The sequence below is a fragment of the Mesoplodon bidens genome, assembly GCF_964165515.1.
Source record: "Mesoplodon bidens genome assembly, chromosome: 16".
Taxonomy (NCBI): domain Eukaryota; kingdom Metazoa; phylum Chordata; class Mammalia; order Artiodactyla; family Ziphiidae; genus Mesoplodon; species Mesoplodon bidens.
This window is the reverse complement of record NC_138173.1, coordinates 62,107,727-62,128,499: the sequence shown is the minus strand read 5'-3', so window position 1 is coordinate 62,128,499 and position 20,773 is coordinate 62,107,727. Positions and strand designations below refer to the sequence as shown.

The 20,773-nt window shown below is 51.3% G+C and overlaps 1 long non-coding RNA gene across 1 annotated transcript in view; it reads right to left on the bottom strand.

Annotated features, from left to right (window-relative positions):
- The window catches only part of LOC308629971, a 160,166-nt gene extending 140,096 nt beyond the window's left edge, over nucleotides 1-20,070 (bottom strand). Inside the window, exon 1 of the long non-coding RNA XR_014017752.1 lies at nucleotides 19,636-20,070. This is a non-coding gene — a long non-coding RNA (uncharacterized lncRNA). The remainder of the gene's footprint in view (nucleotides 1-19,635) is intronic.
- Between the last annotated feature and the right edge of the window lie 703 nt (nucleotides 20,071-20,773).

Genomic DNA, 20,773 nt, shown 5'->3' with positions numbered 1-20,773 from the left:
GGAGGGAAGGCGCTACTGGCATCTGGCGGGTCGAGGCCCGGGGTGCTGCTCGGCACCCTGTGATGCACAGAACAGCCCTGCACAACAAAGACTCCGCCACCCCCAAGTGTCAACAGTGGTGAGATCCAGAAATCCTGGTCTGGAGGAACGGGGAGCAGGGACCACTCCAGGGAAGGCCTCCCCGTGGAGGTGACAGGAGGGCTGAGACTGAGCTCCAGCGCAAGTCCCTGGAGGAAGTGACGCGGGGCGCTGAGTGTGAGGTGGGCCCAGAGCCACCGTCACAGCTTCGCGCAGAAAGACGCCAGATGGTTAAACCGCCAAGTCTGGTTCACGCCACCTACTAACCTAAGAGCGCTCCCACCTCTGCTCCGGGTGCCATTTGGGGGTTGCTTGCTGGGCTGGGAGGGGGAAGGGAGAGGGAAATCCGGTGGCTTGTGCTTGGCTGCTTTCACTTTTAAGTGCCCACAGCCCTGAGTCCCCACCCCCTGCTTCCCAGGCTCAGAGCCGGAAAGGGGGAAGGAGAGGGCGTTCATCCAGGCTGACCACTCAGGGTCCCGCCACCACCTGCAGGCTCACTTTGTCCCCTTCTCCTAGAGCATCTCCCGCTGCCACCCCCTGGTCCCCAAAAGCTCTGACTGGAGGGGAAGGGAGATTGCTTTGGAGACATCCTGCCAGCCTCCTGCAGCCCTGGAAGAAGTGATTTCCCAAGAGAAACAGGGATCCACAGAGCCGTAAATAAACATGGCATTCCAGAGGCCGAGGGCTGGGAGGGCAGCCCGGCCAGCTTTGCCCCCCTCACCCTCACCGAGACGGCCCATTAACTTTTCCAGCAGGCGATGGGCCCCGAGAACCTGCCAGACGCCCTCCACCCGCCACGAGCCGCCCCTTCTCTTTCCCTTTCTCGCTTCTTCCCTGTAAATCAGTCCCAGGCCCATTGCCTTGGGAGCTGCACACAGCAGCCTGCTTGCTCAACACCACGTGGGCTTTCCAAGGAAACGTCATACCAGTTCCGTGGGCAATTTCGCTGGAGAGTCGAGTTCTTTTGTACAAGGCTTCCAGAAAGATCTGAATCAACAGGCTCCTCTGACAAGCAGCCCAACCTGCAGAAGCCCTGCCAGCCTGGAGCGGACAGAGAGAACCCAACCAACAGACCACTGGGAGGAAAAGTCACTCCAAGTCTGTGAGGCCACGTCCACTTTACAAGCAGGGACACTGAGGCCAGAGAGGGGGCGAATGACCCCCTCCAAGTCAGCAGGCAGTGGGTGGCTGAGCTGGGAGACCCCAGGCCTCCTGACCCCCGCCTGTATATAGAATTTCTTTCAGGACACATACTTATTCCAGAAGAGTGGAAAAGTTCCACGTCGACTCATTCAAACGGAAAGACAGAGATTGCCCAGAACCGGCAGCCATCTTCCTCCAGATGTGCACCTGGGGTTAGGAGGACGCTACTGAGCACCTCTGCTTTCCGAGTCTATAGAGTTCTCATCTGAGCTGAAAACATTCCCCTGCGTTCCCAGAGTCCCCAGATAGAAGCCCCATGTCAAAATCCTGTTCATGAGGAAAGCGGTCAGACCCAACGTAGGAAACTCCATCTCCCAGGAAGGGGCATTATGGGAACTTCGCAGGAATACGTTTAATTAAGTAATTATTTTACTAAAAATGATAATTTGCCCACTATGCCCTGAGAGTTTTATTCCACATAGCCAGAAGGAAGTAGCTAATTTGCAATAAGTACACCCTCTCTGCAAACCCAGGAGCAGGAATTTTTCTGTGTGTTGTTATTTTCAACAAACACCACACAAGCGTATAGTCTTTACATTTTCGTTGAAAGCCTTGGTTTGCAGAGTTGGAGGTCTACAGCACGGAACTTACAAAACAAACCATCAGACTTAACGTATGTTTTCTGCTGTTAAAGTTGGATACAAATACCTTTGCATTGGCAAACAAAAGACTCAAAAATATTAAACTTTCCAGCTGTGCTCTTTTAGCTCTGTTTGTGTGTGTGCGTGCACCTGTCTACACATGATATAACTTCCAGTTGTAGGTTTTTGTTTTGTTTTTATAAGTCTTTCAGGCAAACCTCCCACATGGTTTTGAAAGGAGGGAAAAAAACAAAACAAAACACATTCTTTGTTCTTTAGCTCCTGGAGTTTAATAGGATTTTCATTCCCCCTCCCCCTTGGGAAAAGACTCTGCTCTTAAGTGACCACTAGCTATTCTCACGACTAATGCAAGCATTCACTGTTAACCTGCATTTAGGGTTACCGAGAGCATGTGGTGCAAAGATGTTTCATCAGTTGCCAGAACAAATGACCGAGTGCCAAATCTCCAACAGCTTGCCTCCTGGATGAGGGTCACTGTGGGTCCATTGGTGCTGCCTGCCTCAGGAATTCCACAAATATTTGCTGAGCACAAGGGGTGGCCACAACAGCTTGGGGGCTCGCTGCGCTGTCTCCCTCCCACTGTTTTTGCAGAAGCCAAGGGCTGCAGGCCCAGCACCGGCTTCCTCCGTGGGCGTCTAGCAGAGCAGAAAAGCTGGAGGCCACCATGACCCTGGCCACCAGTACCATGTGAACCCAGGACAGGGGAAGAGGGCAGGATGGGATGGGGCTGGGATGAAAGGGACCTAATGGTGACCGGTGTCCTCTGTCGTCAAGGTCACCTGAACTGCAAGACAGACAGACTCTAGCTGTACCAGACCAGCTAGGAAAAACCAAAAGCATTTTCTTTTTCTCCAAAGTAAATTCAATTGCTGTTACTCATGCAAAGCAAAGGCAGAGGGTTGGTGGGATGCAGGTGGATGGGACTCTTCCGGAAGCTTGGAAAGAAGAAGCTGACTATACCTCGGGGTCCAGCGGGGTCATCGGGACCGAGAGTTTCTCATAATCAGAAAGACTGGGCACTGGCCTGCTTCCTCCTCGGGGGACCAGCGTCACCACAACCAAGGCCTCTACTCGCGGAGATAATTAAGTCATAACAGTATATTCTGGGCACCAAACCAGCTACAAGATGTGATGTTCACCAAAATGATATTTAATAGACTTCTTTGGATTTATATCTCTTCCACCTGCACCCCTCATCCCCCAATATGAAATGATTAGCTTGGTCAGAGAACTTGGCATGAAATTCTAATACCGAAAATCAAACAAGAAAATAGTGAAGCACAAGCAAAAGGCACAGGGCTCTAGCCCCGTTCCCACTGCTGGTAACTTGACATCGTGTGTGTCCTTTACCTTCTGTGATGGAGGGAAGGATGGCTGCAGCCTTCACCACCTCCCCATTCCCCCCAAAACCTAGGAGTTGGGCGGGGAGAAGGACTGATCAGCTCTCCTGCCCTGGGCGCTCTGGGTGGGTGGAAAGGCATATGGGCAAGGTGTTAAGAGCTTAGAGAGGTGAAACACTGTATCCTGTTTTTTTTCTTTGGCTGCACCGCAGGTCATGCAGGGTTTTAGTTCCCCCGACCAGGGATAGAACTTGGGATAAGACCTGTGCGTGCTGCAGTGGAAGCGCGGAGCCCTAACCACTAGACCACCAGGGAATTCCCAAAACACTGCATCCTTAACATTCCCGAATGTAAGTGTAGAGGAGAGAGGCGCACTTTTTTTTTGTTTTTGTGGTACGCGGGCCTCTCACTGTTGTGGCCTCTCCCGTTGCGGAGCACAGGCTCCGGACGCGCAGGCTCAGCGGCCATGGCTCACGGGCCCAGCCGTTCCGCAGCATGTGGGATCTTCCCGGACCGGGGCACGAACCCGTGTCCCCTGCAAAGGCAGGCGGATTCTCAACCACTGCGCCACCAGGGAAGCCCCTGGGGCGCACTTTTTTCACCATTGATGCAGTTTGTTGTCCTGGAGCCAGCTTTGATATTGAAACCTTTTATAGTAGCGGAGGGGCCTTGGGCCTTTCACGCCCCAGGGAGAGCCTGGGTTTCCTCTCCTATAAAACCTCAGAGGGTTGGAGTAGGTGATCTTGGAGGTTGACGATAATATTGGTTGGCTGACTGTACAAGACAGGAACTGTGCAAAGGTGATAACCAACAAACGCTTGGCTGGTTAATTGTGGGATCCATTGGTTGAAGAGGGTCCTTATTTTCCGAGTAGAGCTCAGGGGCCACATGCAATGTTTTCAGAGTTAAGATTCAAACACAGGACCATTCCTGGGCAGGAGGCTGGGATCAAGGTTCTTAAGTTACTTTGCAAGGTCATTTAAAAAATGTAGAAAGTTCCAAAGAGAAATAAACATATCTAGACTGAAGCAGTATCTTATTCACGGCTGTAGCATTTAGCAGGGTGCCTGTAGTAGGAGGTGGAACACTTCTTTTATGAATCAACAAAGTGTCCAACACTCAGAACACTCCTGACACTCCCCCACCCCTGGAATGTATAGGCATAGCTGAATCCACAAAAAGCTTTCAACTACTTACCTTAATGGCACTAGTATTTAATCCCTGGCCTTTTCTGCATCCCCTATGTACTCCCGACCTCACAAATCAAGTGTTGGGTTTAGAATCAGCTAGACCTGCCAGGGAAGCCGAGCTCCGCCCCTTCCTAGCTGTGTTCCTTCACCTTGCTGAGCCTCAGTTTCCTCATTTATTACATGCAAATAATCAGGCCTCTCTCAGGAGGAAAGGAACAGTCAGGCCCTCCGAGGGGAGGTGGGAGGAGTGTATAAATTAATCCACTAGTGCTGAGACTCCGCCTGGCACAGGGCACACTTGCTTGTGGTAAATACCAGCCATTAGAGTTACTCCTGTGCTCAGCATCATTCGTGCTTGGCAGTGATTCAGGCCTCATAAAAGTTTAATTTCCTCTATGCCAGACTGGATGCTCAAGGCAGAACCAGACTGGAATGGTACTCTACACAATGTAAGGAAGGTAAATATGCTACAAAAAATGAACTTGCATGTTTGATGGTCTGTTGGATCCTCAGGACCACTTCCCCACATACCACTGGGCAGGACAATTGGACACGGTCCTTAGAGCAAAAAGTGACACTGGACTAAGTGGCAGGAAGTTTTCTTCAGATCTGGGCTTGGCCACTGGTCCTCTTCACTCCCTGAAACTAAGCGAGGCTGAGAAGCAGCACAGTCCGTCAGCCCAGGATGTGGCTGGACACAGACATGTCCTACTCGACAGACATCCACGTGCTCCACCACGTTTTTCCAGGCTCCTTGCAATTAGGCTGGGTCATGTGAGCGGAAGTGACATGTTTAAAGAGTGTGTATGTGACCCTTTAATTTTGTTTGCCTCTTCAGCAGCCTGAAAGCCGATTCTTTGAAATGACGTGGCTAAAAAATTCAGCCTGGGGACTGCCCTGGTGGAGCAGTGGATAAGACTCCGCGCTCTCAATGCAGGGGGCCCGGGTTCTATCCCTGGTCAGGGAACTAGATCCCAGATGCATGTCGCAACTACGAGTTCGCATGCCACAACTAAGGAGCCCACGAGCCACAGCTAAGACCTGGTGCAACCAAATAAATAAATAAATATTTTTTTAAAATTTGGCCTGCCTGGATCCCTAAGTCATAGCTACCTTGAAGAGCTCTTGTCCTTCAGTGAATTTCATGAAAGTAAGAAATAGTCCTTGCTCGGTTAAGCCACTAGGGTATCAGGATGTCACTGCATCATAGCTTAGCCTAAGCTGACTACTCATACATCTTATTCAGTGCCTGTTCCAGAGGGTTCATGCATGTTTGTCACAGAATGCCCAGTTATTCTCTATTACACACACACAAACACACACACACACACACACGATTGAAATTTCATAGTAAATTGGCCATATCTCTTGTGACAAGTATTTTTCTTTCTTCCCACCCCAGAGGAAAAATATATGGTGCCAAAACTGTAAGAGGACAAGTATCTTGAGAATAAGAAGCTGTATTAGTGCCAGGAAGCACCTTCTAAGGGAAAGAGAAAAGATGCCTTTGTTACTCATTCTAGCCACGCAACTTTTTACATCAAAATAGTAAACTCTGTATCCCACTCACTAAAGCACTTCACACAGAGTCTTAATAACCTTTCACTTACATGCCAGCTCTGCAGTGTGGCAAGTACTTGGGCTCTGATGTCACTTGGGCCTGCCTTTAAATCCAGTTAATTTTATAAAGCCTCAATTTCCTCATATGTAGAATGGGTATAAAAATTTCTACCAGCTGGGGTTGTTGGGGGAAGGAAATAAAATAAGACAAGGTAGAGAATACAGTATGCTTGGTTCAATGGTTGCCATGCAGCAGGCATTCAGTCAACGTGTGGCCTTCTTCCCTACCACCTTTAGAGTTTGGTCTCAAGTTCAGACTTGGCCAAAAAAAAAAATTACCATTGGAATTGGTAGAAAGATCCCGCAATGCCACCTGTGATATTGCTATGGGTGCCACACAGGAAGGTTGACCCAGTGTTCCTGGAAGGAAACAGAGGCTACAGCCAAGTCAGAGGGAGGAAGTGGACCCAGGATGCATACAGAGGCCAGATGTCCAGACACGGTAGCGGGGCTGAGCCAGGGAGGCAGGCAGATCAGCAGAATTTGGCCCAGAGGCCCCAACCCTGGGACAAAGGCAGCCTGGGACGGAAGGCTCCTTGCCGGCTTCCTGTGACGAAATGGTCCAGTGACTGTCCTTCCAGGCACTGGCAAGGACCAGCCACCAGGGGCAGCAGCGAGCAGCAACGCCTATTTAACTACCTCGTGCTGACCCAGAACACAGGCTCCCAAACAGGTTCTGGTGAAAGAATCATTTACTCATTTGTAGAACCACCCAGTCACTCGAGAGAGACGCTCATTTTCAACCTACTCCGTGGGCCAGCCCTGGGCGGGTGCTGGGAGCACGAAGACAAAGAGGACGGTCTCCCTTGGAGCGCAGGGGTGGTCCACAGCTTTTCACAGAGACAGATGTGCAAACAGATCAAAATCCACGTGCTAAGATTTCTAAGTGGTTATTTCCATGGCATACTAGCCTCTCGGAGGGGAGAGCAAGTATCTCTCTAGCAGGAATGAGTAGATTTTGCTAAGTTTGGAGGATGAGTCTTCCGGGGAGAAGGACCTACGTGTGGAAAAGGAAAGAAAAGGGAGAGAGGATGGCACATGTGGGGTTTAGGGGTCAGCCTTGAATGGCTGAAGTGTGGGACACATGGCAGAGCAGAGGAAGAGGTTATGACAAAATACGTCTGGTAGGTAGAGGTCGGCTCTCAAAGAGCTGCCATGCCAGGCTCAGGAATCTGGACTTGATTCTATGGCTTAGAAGTTACTAAGCAGAAGTCCTTGGAATGGACAGGAAAGCTCACTTAAAATGTTTTGATTTTGGGTTCCTTAGACTGGACATATGCTTTCTCCTTTGACCCACTCCCCACCACTCCCTAACGTCCTACACTTGACCCCTTTACTTGTTTCTGCTACCTGAAAAGCCCCTAAAAGCATTTGGGTTTACGACTCCTGGGCATGCTCAGATTTTGTATTTTAGGACCACATGTCAGTGGTGTGGAGGCAGGGAGAGAATGGTGACAGATGCCACGACATAGATTCCTTCTGATAACTTCCTCCATCCCCCTCTTATTGAAAAAATCAGAAGCAAAAAAATCAACTCTGAAGAGTTCCTGTTCACCTCTGGGTAGTCAGGCCCATCATGGCTCCCTCTTCCTATTTCAACACACACAGATTCTCTTTGATTCGATTCTGTTTATCAATTAAACAATGATTTATTGAGCCTCCATTCAGCCAGAGCTAGGGGTTCAGGTGGCAGGGGCTGAGGGGGCGCTGTGTGGGTTAAAGTGTAAAGCCCTCATGTCCAGCAAGCCTGAGGTCTTGTCATGGTGTCCGAAGACACCTGAGACCACCGGTGAGGCACTTGGTGACCCCGCAGCACGGACTGCCCATGCTCAGTGTGCCAGCAGGCGTGTGGCAGGCACGGTGTGTGCACAGGCCTGGGGAGGGCACCAGCCAGGAGGTCTGAATGCCTTCGGTCCTGTGGTTCTGCCAGCAAGCCGCCTTCCCCCGAGGCAAGACCACTGAGCTTCAGTTATTAAGAGAGGTGGGTCCACTTTAAGCCATGTACAGAATCTACGTGGCCTCTGACCCAGCCGGGCATCATTTCTATCATTTTTGTAACTGAAACGTCTTCTGTACCCAGACATCTTGAAATTGATTCCCCAGATCTCCTACCAGGATCGATCAGTGCACCCCTCTCCAACCCTGAAAGACCAGCAGGCTGAGGTGTTTACAACCCAGGCCACCGACAGGGCCCCTTCTTCACCCAGGGGGGGAGCCAGGGGACTGTCGATTCAGCACAAAGGACCCAAGGACATTCCTTCCCTGGCTTACCCTGACCCCCACTAGTCAAGACCTAATTGTCCATTAGGTCTTTTCTCAGTCTGGGAGCACAGGAATTGCACTCTGGCTTTGCAGGTAACAGAGCCAGACCTGGAGTGTCCACAGCCCGACCAGGGACACCCGTGAGTTGAAGGAGAGCTAGTGTTGGGCTCTGTGGACGGACCCACCATTCCCAGGACAGGCTCAGCAGGTCTGAGGAGGGCGCGGATGGCCAGTTTCCTTCATCTCTGGCCACTGCTTGGTCACTGGGTGACGGCTCTTCTGTGGGGTGGGGATGAGGCTCTGGCACAGATCCAAAGCATCAGGACATCCCTCAAACTCCTGTGACTCAGAGGCAGCCTCACAACACACAGGCCCGAGATATGTTCAACCACGGTGCCAGTCAGCACTTCTGAGGCACTGCCCGGCTGTCGGGTGCTGTGCTAAGTTCCTCACAGGTATTCAGGTTCCCCTGAAATCTGCACAGCAACCCTGTGAGCAGGGATTCTGCCTCTGCAGGTCCAGCTAGGCTCGCTGTGTGTGGTTGCAAATGCACAAACTCTCCAGCCAGACGGAGGGCCCCTCTGGGGAAGGGGTGGTGGCTTGATTTTCTGTCCCCCCCCTCGCTGCCCCCCCCCAACACGGAGCACAGCGCCCTACACACAAGGAGCAGGGTGGCTGCACGGCCAGGGCGAGGGTGAGGTAAGGGGCAAACTAGGCACCCAGGATGCGAAATTTAAGGAGGTGCTTTTACTCTCTCCCCGGTGCCGAGCCTGCACTTGCTGACCTTGAGAGTGAGCACCGTCTTAGATTCCACACACTGGGTGCCTCATTTGCTAACCGGTCCTGGACCCGGGTAGGGAACTGGTCAAACTGGTGTGTGTGCGTGAAGCCTGCTCCTCTGCCCTCTAACCCTCTGATGGACCTTCCCCGCTCAGTGCCTCAGTTTCCTCACCTGGAAAATGGACCTTATGACAATGCCAAGGGTTGGCCAAGATACGGAGAAATCAGAATCCCCACACGCTGCTGGTGGGAATGTAAAATGGAAACAGCCAGGGGAACAGTTTGGCAGTTTCTCAAAACGTTAAACACAAAACCCAGCAATTCCACTCCTAGATATCTACCTAAGAGATGAAAACACACGTCCACACAGAGATTGCACACAAATGTTCACAGCAGCATTATTACAATGGCTAAGACGTAAAAACAACCCAATTGCCCATCAGCAGGTCAATGGATAAACAAAACAGCCCATGACACCACTGTGGTATGATATGAATTGTGTCCTGTCCAAATTCTTTTGTTGAAGCCTAACCCCAGAATGTGACTGTATCTGGAGTCAAGGCCTTTAAGGAGGTGATTAAGCTAAAATGAAGCTGTTAGGGTGGACCCTAGTCCAATCCGACTGGTGCCCTTACAAGAAGAGGAAACTGAACACAAAAAGAGACACCAGGGAGGCACGTACACAGAGAAAAGACCTTGTGAGGACACAGTAAGAAGGTGGCCTTTTCCAAGCCAAGGAGAGAGACCTCAACAGCAATCAAACTTGCAGACATGTTGAATCTGGACTTCCAGCCTCCAGAACTGTGAGAAGATGTCTGTTCTTTAAGCCACCCAGTCTGTGGTATTTGGCTATGGCAGCCCCAGCACACTGATACATGTGGTCTAGCCATACGATGGAATATTACTTAGCCATGAAACAATGAAGTACTGATGCATGCTATAACATGGATGAACATCAAAAACATGCCAAGTGAAAGAAGCACATGAAAGACCACATGTTATACAATTCCTTCCATAGGGAACGTCAGTAAAGGCGAATATATAAAGACAGAAAGTCTAATCCATGGTTGCTGAGGGCTGTGGGAGAGAGGGTGGGAGATGGGGATGGAGAGTGACTGTCAACAGGCACAGGACCTCTTTCTGGGGTGATGGAAATGTTCTGAAATTAGACTGTGGTGATGAATGCATACCTCTGTAAATATACAAAAAGTTAACTGTACGCTTTAAATGGGTGGATTTGAAGGGATGTTAAGTTACTTCTCAAGCTATTTTTAGAATTGTGACTAATGCTAACATCTATGCTACAGAGATGCACAGGGCCTGGCACACAGCACTTGGGACTTCTTATTATGCTCAAATAAGTATCTGTTGCTCAACTGAAAGTTGCCTAAAGTGTCTCATAGTTCCTTTAGTTTTATGGAGACCTCTGGGAAACTAAACTGGGCTGCCACCTGTGATTCTGTGTCCCTAAGTGACCTGCCCCGGCCCACACAGGACTCCCCAATCAGCGACTTCTAGCTGAGGCATGCCTGCCTGATGTGGCTAAAACTGATCCGGTCTGGGATTGCACAGACCTGTGCTGGAGTTCCGGCTCTGTCCTTCCCACTATATGCTTAGCAGGATTGCCACACAGATGACCTGGGCTATGGTGTAAGGGTGTGTGGAGCCTACGCACAGTTGACATTCAATACCTTGGGAAAACCCCCCACGCATAAGAAGGCCCTTTGTCAGGCCCTGAATGCACGCCCATCCTTGTGTCATCCTCGGTGCGGGCTGGTGACTCCGCCCTCTGTACTAATCAGTGGGGGAGGGGCCCCAGCCCTCTCGCTGGAGCTGCAGGTGCACAGAGGGTAGGAGAGTCTGCATGCGCCCCTGCCTAAAGAGCATCAGGTGTGGTGTAGGATTGCCTGACTTCCAGAAACCTTGGACAGAGGACTTCCCCACTCTGTGCTTTTTGGTTGGTAGGACTGCCTGACTTCCAGAAACCTTGGACAAAGGACTTCCCCACTCTGTGCTTTTTCATCTGTTAAATTGGGATAGCAGAGTCCTCATAGGTCCTGGAAGCGCTGGGAGCCAACCCACAAAAGGCAGTCAGCTTTGCGCCTGTGATGTCAGAAAGCAGTTGCTGCTAAGTGCCAAATGACCGTGAACTTCCTGAGAGCAGGGATGTTGTTTTCTTCCTCTGGTAGGTGCTCAGTGAGTGTCTGCTGATTGGACAGAAAAAAAGAAGGGGGGAGGGAAGGTACTGTGATGGGGCTGGCTGGTCAGGGGAGTCCGAAGGAAACAGAGGGCCTTGAGTTAGATTGTATAGAAGAGGGAAAGCCATACACTGCCGTATGATCCTGTAACCTTAGGCGAATTCCCTTATTGCTCTGGGCCTCAGGTCCCCTAAGCTTGATTAGGCGATCCCTCAACTTTCTTCCTGCTAGAATACTCCTTGATCCTATTAATGCACCATTAATAACATTAATAATAATGCTATTATTCTCATCCCCCCAAAGTCCCCCTCCGGGGATGCCAGAGGACATTAGACTTTCTACCAGGAGACCCATAAATCCCATTTCTAAAAGTGCCGAAGTCAGCCATGTCCCATTTCAGTGTCGACTCCTGCCCTCCGTCTTTGGAGGGTCTACCATTAACCCACCAGTGATCCAAACCGTTTCTACTCTTTGGCCAGGAACCTTTGCTCTTGGAAACAATGTGAAGTCTTCCAGCTCTCCTGAGCTGTCTGGCTCTGGCAGAAATTCACTGCCTGCTCAGAATCAATTAAATTCCAGGCCGTTCTACAGGATAACGCGATCTTGGCCCTCTGTTAGGGCAGGTTAGGTGAGGCCCTGTTCCTCTCCGCTCCTGCCTGGAGCCACCAGGATCCCTTCCCCTCGATTTCTTGGCCAGGGGGGCAGTCTCTTCTTCCAGCTTCTAGCTGTCAGTCTGTATCTCCCCTCCTCCAGCCCCTGTCATTCTGGTCTCTCCTTACCCCCTCTGGGCCACCACCTACCCTAAAAAACTTGGCCGTGACATCCAGCTCTGACCAGGCTGGGTACAGATACCTTAAAGGTGCTGCTTCCAAAAAGACCAGAGTGCAATGCAAGGCAAAATAGTTTCTAAAAGTCCTCCTGCATAGGCCAGGGAGGTTCCATGGGGGCTCCAGGTACACACAGGGGCTAAGGGAGCCTGAGATAGCTTTTTCGTTCGAGCAGTTCAGCCCAGTCTCATATTTTAAAAACAGCGGGAAAAGTCATGTCAGCTGAAAGCAGTTTTCTGTGTGCTGTTTAACTAGATGGCCCTGCAGCTGGAGAGCAGCATGGGCAGACGTGTTACGATTCAAGGGCTCCCGCTTACAACGACCCTCTTTTATTGTAATAAAAACAGTGACACAGCCACTCTCCTCCCTCCCAAGGCCTGCTCGCTCTATCTCCTTCCCCCACTGGCTGGCACGGCTGTTCAGCACCCTGAAAGTAGCACCCAGCTTCTCCTCCCACCGTCTCCAACTCTGCAGCTTTCAGCCCCCTGGGATTCCTTTTCTCGCCGGAGCCAGGGAGGAGAGGGTGGAGAGGGTGCCGTGCCCCCTAGAGAATGTTCTGGTAGAGACACGGATAGAGGCTTGAGAATTGTCTTGGGGGTGGGGTTTGGGGGGCTACGGATAACAGGCACAGATTTGGAAGCGTCTTCTGTTTTGACTAAACTCACAAACACACACACGCAAGCCTGTGTGCGCTCACCCCTACACTCCTTTAGCAGAAAAGCTGTCAGACTGTCCAGAAGCTCATTCTAAAAGTGTCCCTTCTCCCCCCCCATATTGTTCCAGGCTGGGGTGGAGCTGGCCTCCAGAAGACTTCAGAAAGACCCGGTGATGACCACGAGCATCAGCTTTAGAATCAGACTGAGGTGAGTTCGAATCTTGGCTACCTTCTCTTTGTGACCTTGAGCAAGCACCTGAGCGCTCTGAGCTTTGGTCTCCTGTCTTTAACATGGGGCTCCGCCATGGCTCTCAATGTGTTCCTCAGGGTCACATTGAAGGACACAGTGAAGAGAGGGCGTTCAGCAGGGCGCCTGGCACAAGGTAGGTGCTCAGTTTTTGGAAGTTGTTGCTGCCCTGAGGATGGCGGCACTGTGTTTGTGGTGCATCTGGGCGTGCAGGGAGATTTGTATTCATTCCATCTCATCAGCCAGAGTGGACAAGGCTGGGGTCTGTGGCAGGGCGGAGATGGCGGTCGGGGGGACACATATGTCAGCCCCGCTGAGGAGTGTTTTCCTTGAGGCTTTCTGCCATACTGATTTAAACCGTCACGTCGGCCCAGCCCGTGCATGCGCGCATGCGGCCTCCTCCGTGTAGGTTCTGGTCCTTCCTTGGTTTTCTGCAGATGTTTTGGAGCCCAGAAGCTGCAGCTGCAGGCATCCAACCAGCCCAGAAAATCTCATTCATCTTTTTCTCTCTACCCTTCTTGACAGCAGGCTCCTTCTTTCTCCCACAGAGTCTGTTCTGGGCCCCCGACAGGGAGGATTCCCTCCCAGAGAAAGAGCTAATTCAGTTCGGCCACCCTCCAATGCCCCAGAGACACAGGAATCCACTCCCTGCCTGGAGCTTGACAGCAAATGGTTCCCAGGATTTGGCTGGTTTCCCCCTGCCTGGTGAACCCAGAGTGGCTTTAAACCCAGGAAAGTAAACCCAGCATACGCTTCCCATTTTTCCATCCCAAACCAAGCCTGTGCACCCCTAAAATATACTCTGAACCTCTTATACCGAAGTGAGTGAATGCCTGGGTCACACTCCTTAATATCGATTCCCCATGAATCAAGAGCACAAGCATTTCATTCACTGCAGGTTTTATGTGGTAAATACTGTTGCAGTGAAACATTGTGTAATAAGATTTAATCTCTACTAAGTGTTTCTAGTACTAGGGGACCGGAGCTGGGCAGAAAGAGGAAGAAAGTGTGCAGAACTGTGGCTCTTAACACGTAAATTGTTCACCAGGGGGTAAGGAGAGTTGTCAGCAAGAAAACTGACTCTGGCCTTTTTTTGACTCCATTTTAAAGTTTGGGTGGCACGTGATGGACCGTTGCCAAGACTGTTTTTCTCCTTGGGGGCTTGTTACATGTGCATATGTGTGAGACACACACACACACACACACACACACCATTGCCAATCAACCCCTCTTAAGTGCATGACTTCAAGCATAGGAAGAGGAAACAGATTGGGGGTGGATGCTCTTAAAATCACAACCTGTTCGATATAGGGTAGGGGTGGGGAATCCAGAGGACTTTCTTTTTTTTTCAACTACAAATGAAACTACCTTGTCAATACCAAAAACAATGCCCACTTTATTGTCTACCACAGGGATATGTGAGCAGCTAAGCATCCTTTCAGAACTGCGCTGTCTGGATCTGACCATGACACAGCACATTACAGTACCTGAAGACTGCACCAGGGTCCCACTGTGATATTCAGGAAGAGATTTCCATGTCAGTAGCTGCTCAGACTTGCCACAAATGAGCATATATGTGTATGGAGGAGGCGGGGTAGGGAGGAGAATTGCAATGAGATGGGGACAGTTGGGGTCTTGAAATCTACGATAAGAATCCATGCATGTTAATTACGTGGCACCTCAAGGAAACAAGAAAGTCACATCCCAGAGGTAGGTGGTGGCAGTGATTATGATGGCGGAGGAGATGACGGTGATAACAGGTAACGTTCACTGGGAATAATCCACGTGTTAGGCACTGTGCTAAGCTGTTTTATAAATCTCTTCTTAAGCTTCACAACAACCCAGAAGGCAGCTGCTGGAAGAATCTCCATTTTAGAGATGAGGAAATTGAGGTTTAAAGAGGTATGTAATAGCCCTAAATCATAAAGCTATTACCTGAGCAGAGAATCAGGGGTGTTGGTCCTTGCTGGAGGAATCCAGCGTGGGGAACCTGACCGGAGGCCCTCTGATAGCACCCCCTCCTTTATTTTTTATTTTTTTTTTTGCGGTACGCGGGCCTCTCACTGTTGTGGCCTCTCCCGTTGCGGAGCACAGGCTCCGGACGCGCAGGCTCAGCGGCCTTGGCTCACGGGCCCAGCCGCTCCGCGGCATGTGGGATCTTCCCGGAATGGGGCACGAACCCGTGTCCCCTGCATCGGCAGGCAAACTCTCGACCACTGCACCACCAGGGAAGCCCAGCATCCCCTCCTTTAAAAGCAAAACTGAAGGGTCACGACCAAAATTATTCTGCCGATGAGTGGTGGAGTTGCAGGTGGGGCCTGGGGAGTCCGAGGGTCAGGAAAAAAGCAAGTGTCATGTATGGGGAATAAACTGGTACCCCTCCCAGTGTATCCAGTTCCACTCACTGAGCTACTGCACAAGGAGAGCTAGTTACTTCCTGGTGACAGCCGACTAACATCAGGTTAATTTTGGATTCCTATTGGCAGGACCTAAAAGAAAATCTCCCTCCCTTTCTTAGTGTGCTGTCTTCTTTTTGCCCTAAGGCAGAACTGGTCCCCTGGTCTGAAACTTTCCAGAATTCATTTTAGTTCAAATAAGAACCAAGCTGATTCATCTCCATAAGGCACACTGCTGTCAGTCTTACCTTCCTAAAGCACCTGACACTCCCTCCTCAGAAGCCTGCCATGGCTCCCCAGTACCTACAGATGAACAGCCAACCTCCTCTACGTCCATCCCCAAGTGTGGTGTCATCTCTTTGCACATCCTTCCCTGCATCCCCCTCTCCATCTCCCCAGGATACACACAGCTCTCAGGATGCAGTTTTAACTTCATCAGGAGTAACCTCTTCTCATCTGAGGCCACTAACGCTTTATCTGCCAACTCAACAACCGTTTCTCCATTCACCCCTTCTGCCTTACAAGCTGAACCCCAGTTTGCTCGTGGCAGTGATGTGCCTAACTAAAAACATGGCATTGCCCCTTCCTGGTAGGGTTGGGTGGCCACGTGGCCCAGTTCTGGTTGAGCTAAGGACAGAAGTCCCTGAGAGGGGTGTCCCTTTCCAAATGTAACAGTAAAGCCACACTAGGTAAATGCTCTTTGTGCCTCACTCATCCTACCTCCCCTTTCCTGGAATGCAGAGGTGAGGCCTGGAGATGCAGCAGCCACCTTCCTACCACGAGATGATAGACCTGGGGACAAAGGCCTATACTCTAAGGGTGGCAGAGTAGAAAGTCAGAGCCTGGGTCCCCAGTGGTACAGCTGAGGTATTGTCCCACCCACTTTCTTGTTGTCTGACACAAATAAGCCCCCATCTGGTTAAGTCACTGGTGGGCAGGATTTCTGTTGCTAACAGGTGAGTTCAATGATACCCGACACACCACCAGACATTGTTCCTCCTCAGTCGTGGGTCAGTTCTGATGCTACCCACTCTGGGAAATCCTCCATGGGTCCCTCAGAACACAAGAACTGCACCCTTCATTGTACTTCCACAGTAGTTACTTTTCTCAATTCTAGCACCTATTTAATCCTGCTTCATTTGGCCTGCTGGCTGCTCAAATTCCTAGAGGGTAAGGGGTCTTGGTCTCACTGACGTCTCCATAGTGTCTGGAGCAGTGCTTTGCATCGAGGTTAGATAGATGCTCTATCTCAGCAGCACCTCTGTAATGTCTGGAGCAGCGCATTGTCTGCAAACGTGGAGTGTGCATGTTCTGGGGTCTGGCACTCTGCTTGCTAGCTGTTTGGTCTTGAGCAAGTTAGAGAACCTCTCCGTGCCCATTTCCTCATCTATAAAAAGGAGAGGATGACAGTACTTTACCCCGCAGGGTTGTCACGAAGACAAAATAGTTTAATCCTAAGCACTTAGAATGGTCTCTGGCATATAAAATTGCTTAATGACTCTAGGCTTTTATTAGTGTGATGAATATTACAGTTGCGCAATGAACAAATAAATCAACACACAGCTGCTAAATAAATGAATTAAGAGAAGAAAACTAGGAAAATTCCTGAGTTCGGACTACTGGGCCATGGTCACTGTTCCCTCTTTTCTGCCTTTACTTTTCATTCTAACTACAACTTCCCATATCTGAGGAGCTGCTATACTGGAGTGTTGTAAGGCTTGGCTTCAAACATGGAATTTGATTTTTGCCATGCGGCTTTGGGTAAGTTTGTTTCACCTCTCTGAGCTTCAGTTTCTTCCACACTAAACTTGGGATAATAATATTATTTATCTCATAGGGTTATGGTGAGAATTAAATGATAAAGCATGTAAAATACACAGCATTATGCCCGGCATACTGAAACAGTGTTAGCAATTGTTACCAAACACCGTCATTATTGTTTTTGTCAAATGCATGGCATCCCACTGAATCACATGGTCCTGATGTGGATGGGACGCTTGGGGTGGGGTTGCCTTTTGGCATGTCAAGGTACACTGCATTTACATTGGGAGAATACTTTTCTTGAGTGCCAAGGAACATTTGTGGCATTTTGATTTTTTTCCTTTAAACAGGGATTAGCTAATATATCCGATTTACCACAGAACGTTGGCCTCCAAATTTTCCCCTTAAAAGCTGTGAACTTCAAGTGGATCCTTAGTTGACACCAAACCTGGCCGGAAGGTACGCGTGCACATGAGAACAATCACAAAGCAGAGTGTTTAAACAGCAATGATATTCCCACAGATCGCGGATCCAGTCATTGTCGGTGACACATTTCAATCTTACTTGTAGATTTCCCGCCTTTGGTCTTAAAAGAAGATGTGTATACAGCTTTATATAATTTTCCCTTTAAACTTAAACCGTTATGTTAGTCCCATTCAAGCACTTGACGGCTCCATTAATCTATTTTTACCATTAAACATGCCATTTTACAAGATAGTTATTCCACTTTGTTGTCATCCAAATGCTTTTTGACATCACTGCCCCGGGACTCAAGTTCCTTAACTAACTGCCCTCGTAAATAGAAAATCCCCTTTTGACGGAACTCTTGAAGAGCTCTCTGAACCTCAGTCTCTTCACTTCAACAGGCATTAATTTCTGCTCTACATAAAGGAGAGTGTATGTGTGAGTGTGTGTGCGTTCATGTGTGTGTTTTAAGAGGGTAACTGTGGGAGGTCTGAGCGGCCCAAGGGATGAAGGGGAGGGATACCTGCTCCCCAAATCCTGCCCAGCTGGGCCTGCCTCAGACTTGGGGAGCTGCTCACTTGGAGGCAGAAGGCGATCACCAGGGAGCAGGTAGGGCAGAACTCTAGGGCCTGAAGAGACTTGGTGATCCCTGGGGCCCAAACTGGGCAGCGACACTTTCAAAGGGGAGGGGTCCAGGGAAAGTCATTATTTCCTCACCTTCCTCCTCCCCCCACCTCCCAGACAAACAAAAGGCCATCTCGGCAATAGCTGAAGACAGAGACCCCACTGGCTTTGAAGCCGATCCATCAGGTGGAAGCCTGAGCAAATCACAACTTGGCTTCCCAGCAAGTTTTCTCCGCAGCCTAACACACCACCCTCCTCCTCCCGGTCGTCCGCCGCCGCCTCCCGAGCTCCGCACGGCGACGAGGCCGAGGGGACCGTGCTGTGATGCTCACTGCTTTCCAACTTTCCGCTGCTCTTCCAGCCTCCTGCAAAGCGGCTGGGAAAGGGGCAAGTTTGCAAAGGCGAAGATACCAAGTCCCGGGGACGCCACAAAGGAGCCGCAACACCAACAAAGATGAACCTCTCGTGGGGCAGACGAAAAGCGCCAGCTGCCGTTCCGGGGGGCGATCGTGGGCTTGGGCGGGCTGCGGGCGCGGGCCCGCGGGCGGCGGGCAGCCGGGCCCGGGGGTCCCCAGGGTCCCCCGCCGCCCCTCCCCACGCGGGTTCTCCGGCACCTGAGCGGGGCGTGGGGACAGCGCCGCGCTCCGGCCCGGCCCCCGGCAGGTAGCTCGGGCGGCCGCCCGCCCGCGCCGCGCGCCTGCTGCCTGCAGCCACCAGGAGCGCGGAGAGGAGAGGCAGCCTCAACCCACGGCGTCATGCTTCCTGCCACCACATTACGGAGAATCGTCACCGGGAGAGGGGAGAAGAGGGGAGAGCGGGGGAGGGAGGGGAGCACACACACGCAGCCCCCCGCCTGCCAAACCCCGCGGAGCCGGGGCCACGTCCCGGTGGAGTCCCCGCGGGACCGGCCCCGTTCGCACAAAGCGCCGCAGTTTGGCCAAGAAGGGAGGGAGCCGGCCACGAAATAAATAAATAAAAACAGAGTCGGGTCTACGTAACGCCCTGTCGAAAGCGGACGCCATATTTTTTTGTGGCTTATGTCGACATAGGGAAACGTAGACATGTTTTTCCTCCTCCTCCTCCTCCTCGGTCTGCCTCCCATTGATCCAAACTTGTAATCAAAACTCTTTAAAAAAAATCTCCCCCACCTCTGGATCCTCTGATCTCCTCCTACCCGCAAAAAGAGCCTGCACCCTCCCTCCCGCCCCCCCCCTTCCAATCGCAAACCCGGCCAAGTCCCATTAACAACACATTTTCGGGAGCCGCGGCGGCGGCGGCTGCGGCAGCGGTGGGAAAGTTGGGCTGGAGTGGCCGGTGCCTGGCGTGCGGGGCTTGGGGCCGGCGGCGCCGGGCGGGGGGTGCTCCGCGCCGGGGCGAAGTTTCTTACCTGCGCCGGGGCTGGGAACGCGGAGACCCGGGCTGGGAACGCGGAGACGCGGCACGGGCGTTCCAAAATGGAACTCTGCTGGCTCCCCCCACCTACTCCCCACTCCCCACCGGGCGCCCGGCTCGGGCTCCGTGGGAAAGAGGGGGAAAGCCAGCCTGCCAGACAGACAGACAGAAGAAGCCCCCGTTCGGAGAACAGTGGCCAAAATTTTTAGAAAGAAAGAGAAAAAAAAAAAAGAAGAAAAAAAAAGGGGAAAAAAATGTCTCGATCAGTGGGGAATCTACGCCAAAACCCACATGATCTGTAACGTCAGCATGCGTATTTGCATACGATACCACCACCCGAGCTGCCACCCGGGCTCGGGTTCCGCAGAAAGTTACAAAGTGAAATTCAGCCCCCTCCGGAGACGCCGGCGAAATGTCATTTTCAGGCGGGAGCCGGGGGGGGGGGAAGCTAGCCCTAAAGGCGCTGGTTACTAGCCAAGGTTGGGGGGAGGGCAGTAAATTAACTTAAAAGTCTGAGCCCAGTAACGGACTCGGTGGAATTTCTGCGAGGGGAGGAGGGGGAGGCGCAAGCGAGATCATTGAATATTAAGCAGGACCAGGCGCGGCGGCCGCGGCCGAACCCTCCCGCTGCAATACCCATTTTCTTTATGAAAAGTTCAAGGTGTCACTGATGAGCTCAACAAACTGTTGATCTTGACCACGTGGAGTGGCGGACGGAGGGACCGCGGGGCTCGGCCGCTCGCCCTGAGCCGGCGGCACCCGGGATCCCGCGTTCCTGCCGCAGCCCAACGGGCAGCGCGAGGGTGGGGCTGCCGCGCGCCCCCGGCTCTGCCTGCTCTTTCTCCCGCCTTCAAAGAAATAATAATAACTTAAAAAAAATTTTTAAGCGAGACACATTTAACTCCTGGAATAGTAATGAGAGGGCTTGGGGTAGGGAGGGTTAAGAAAGAGCCCCCCACTTATATAACGGGTCGAAATTAGATGACTTTTGCTGGAGAGATTCTGAGATTTCCGCTTGCGCCAGGTCTGAGGTTGGTTCAACATCCTCAAACTTTTCCCCTAAGAGCCAATAAACAAACAGACGCCCCGGGAGCTGACTTCAACTCTTGTCGGGCCAGCTTTCGCCGGGATTC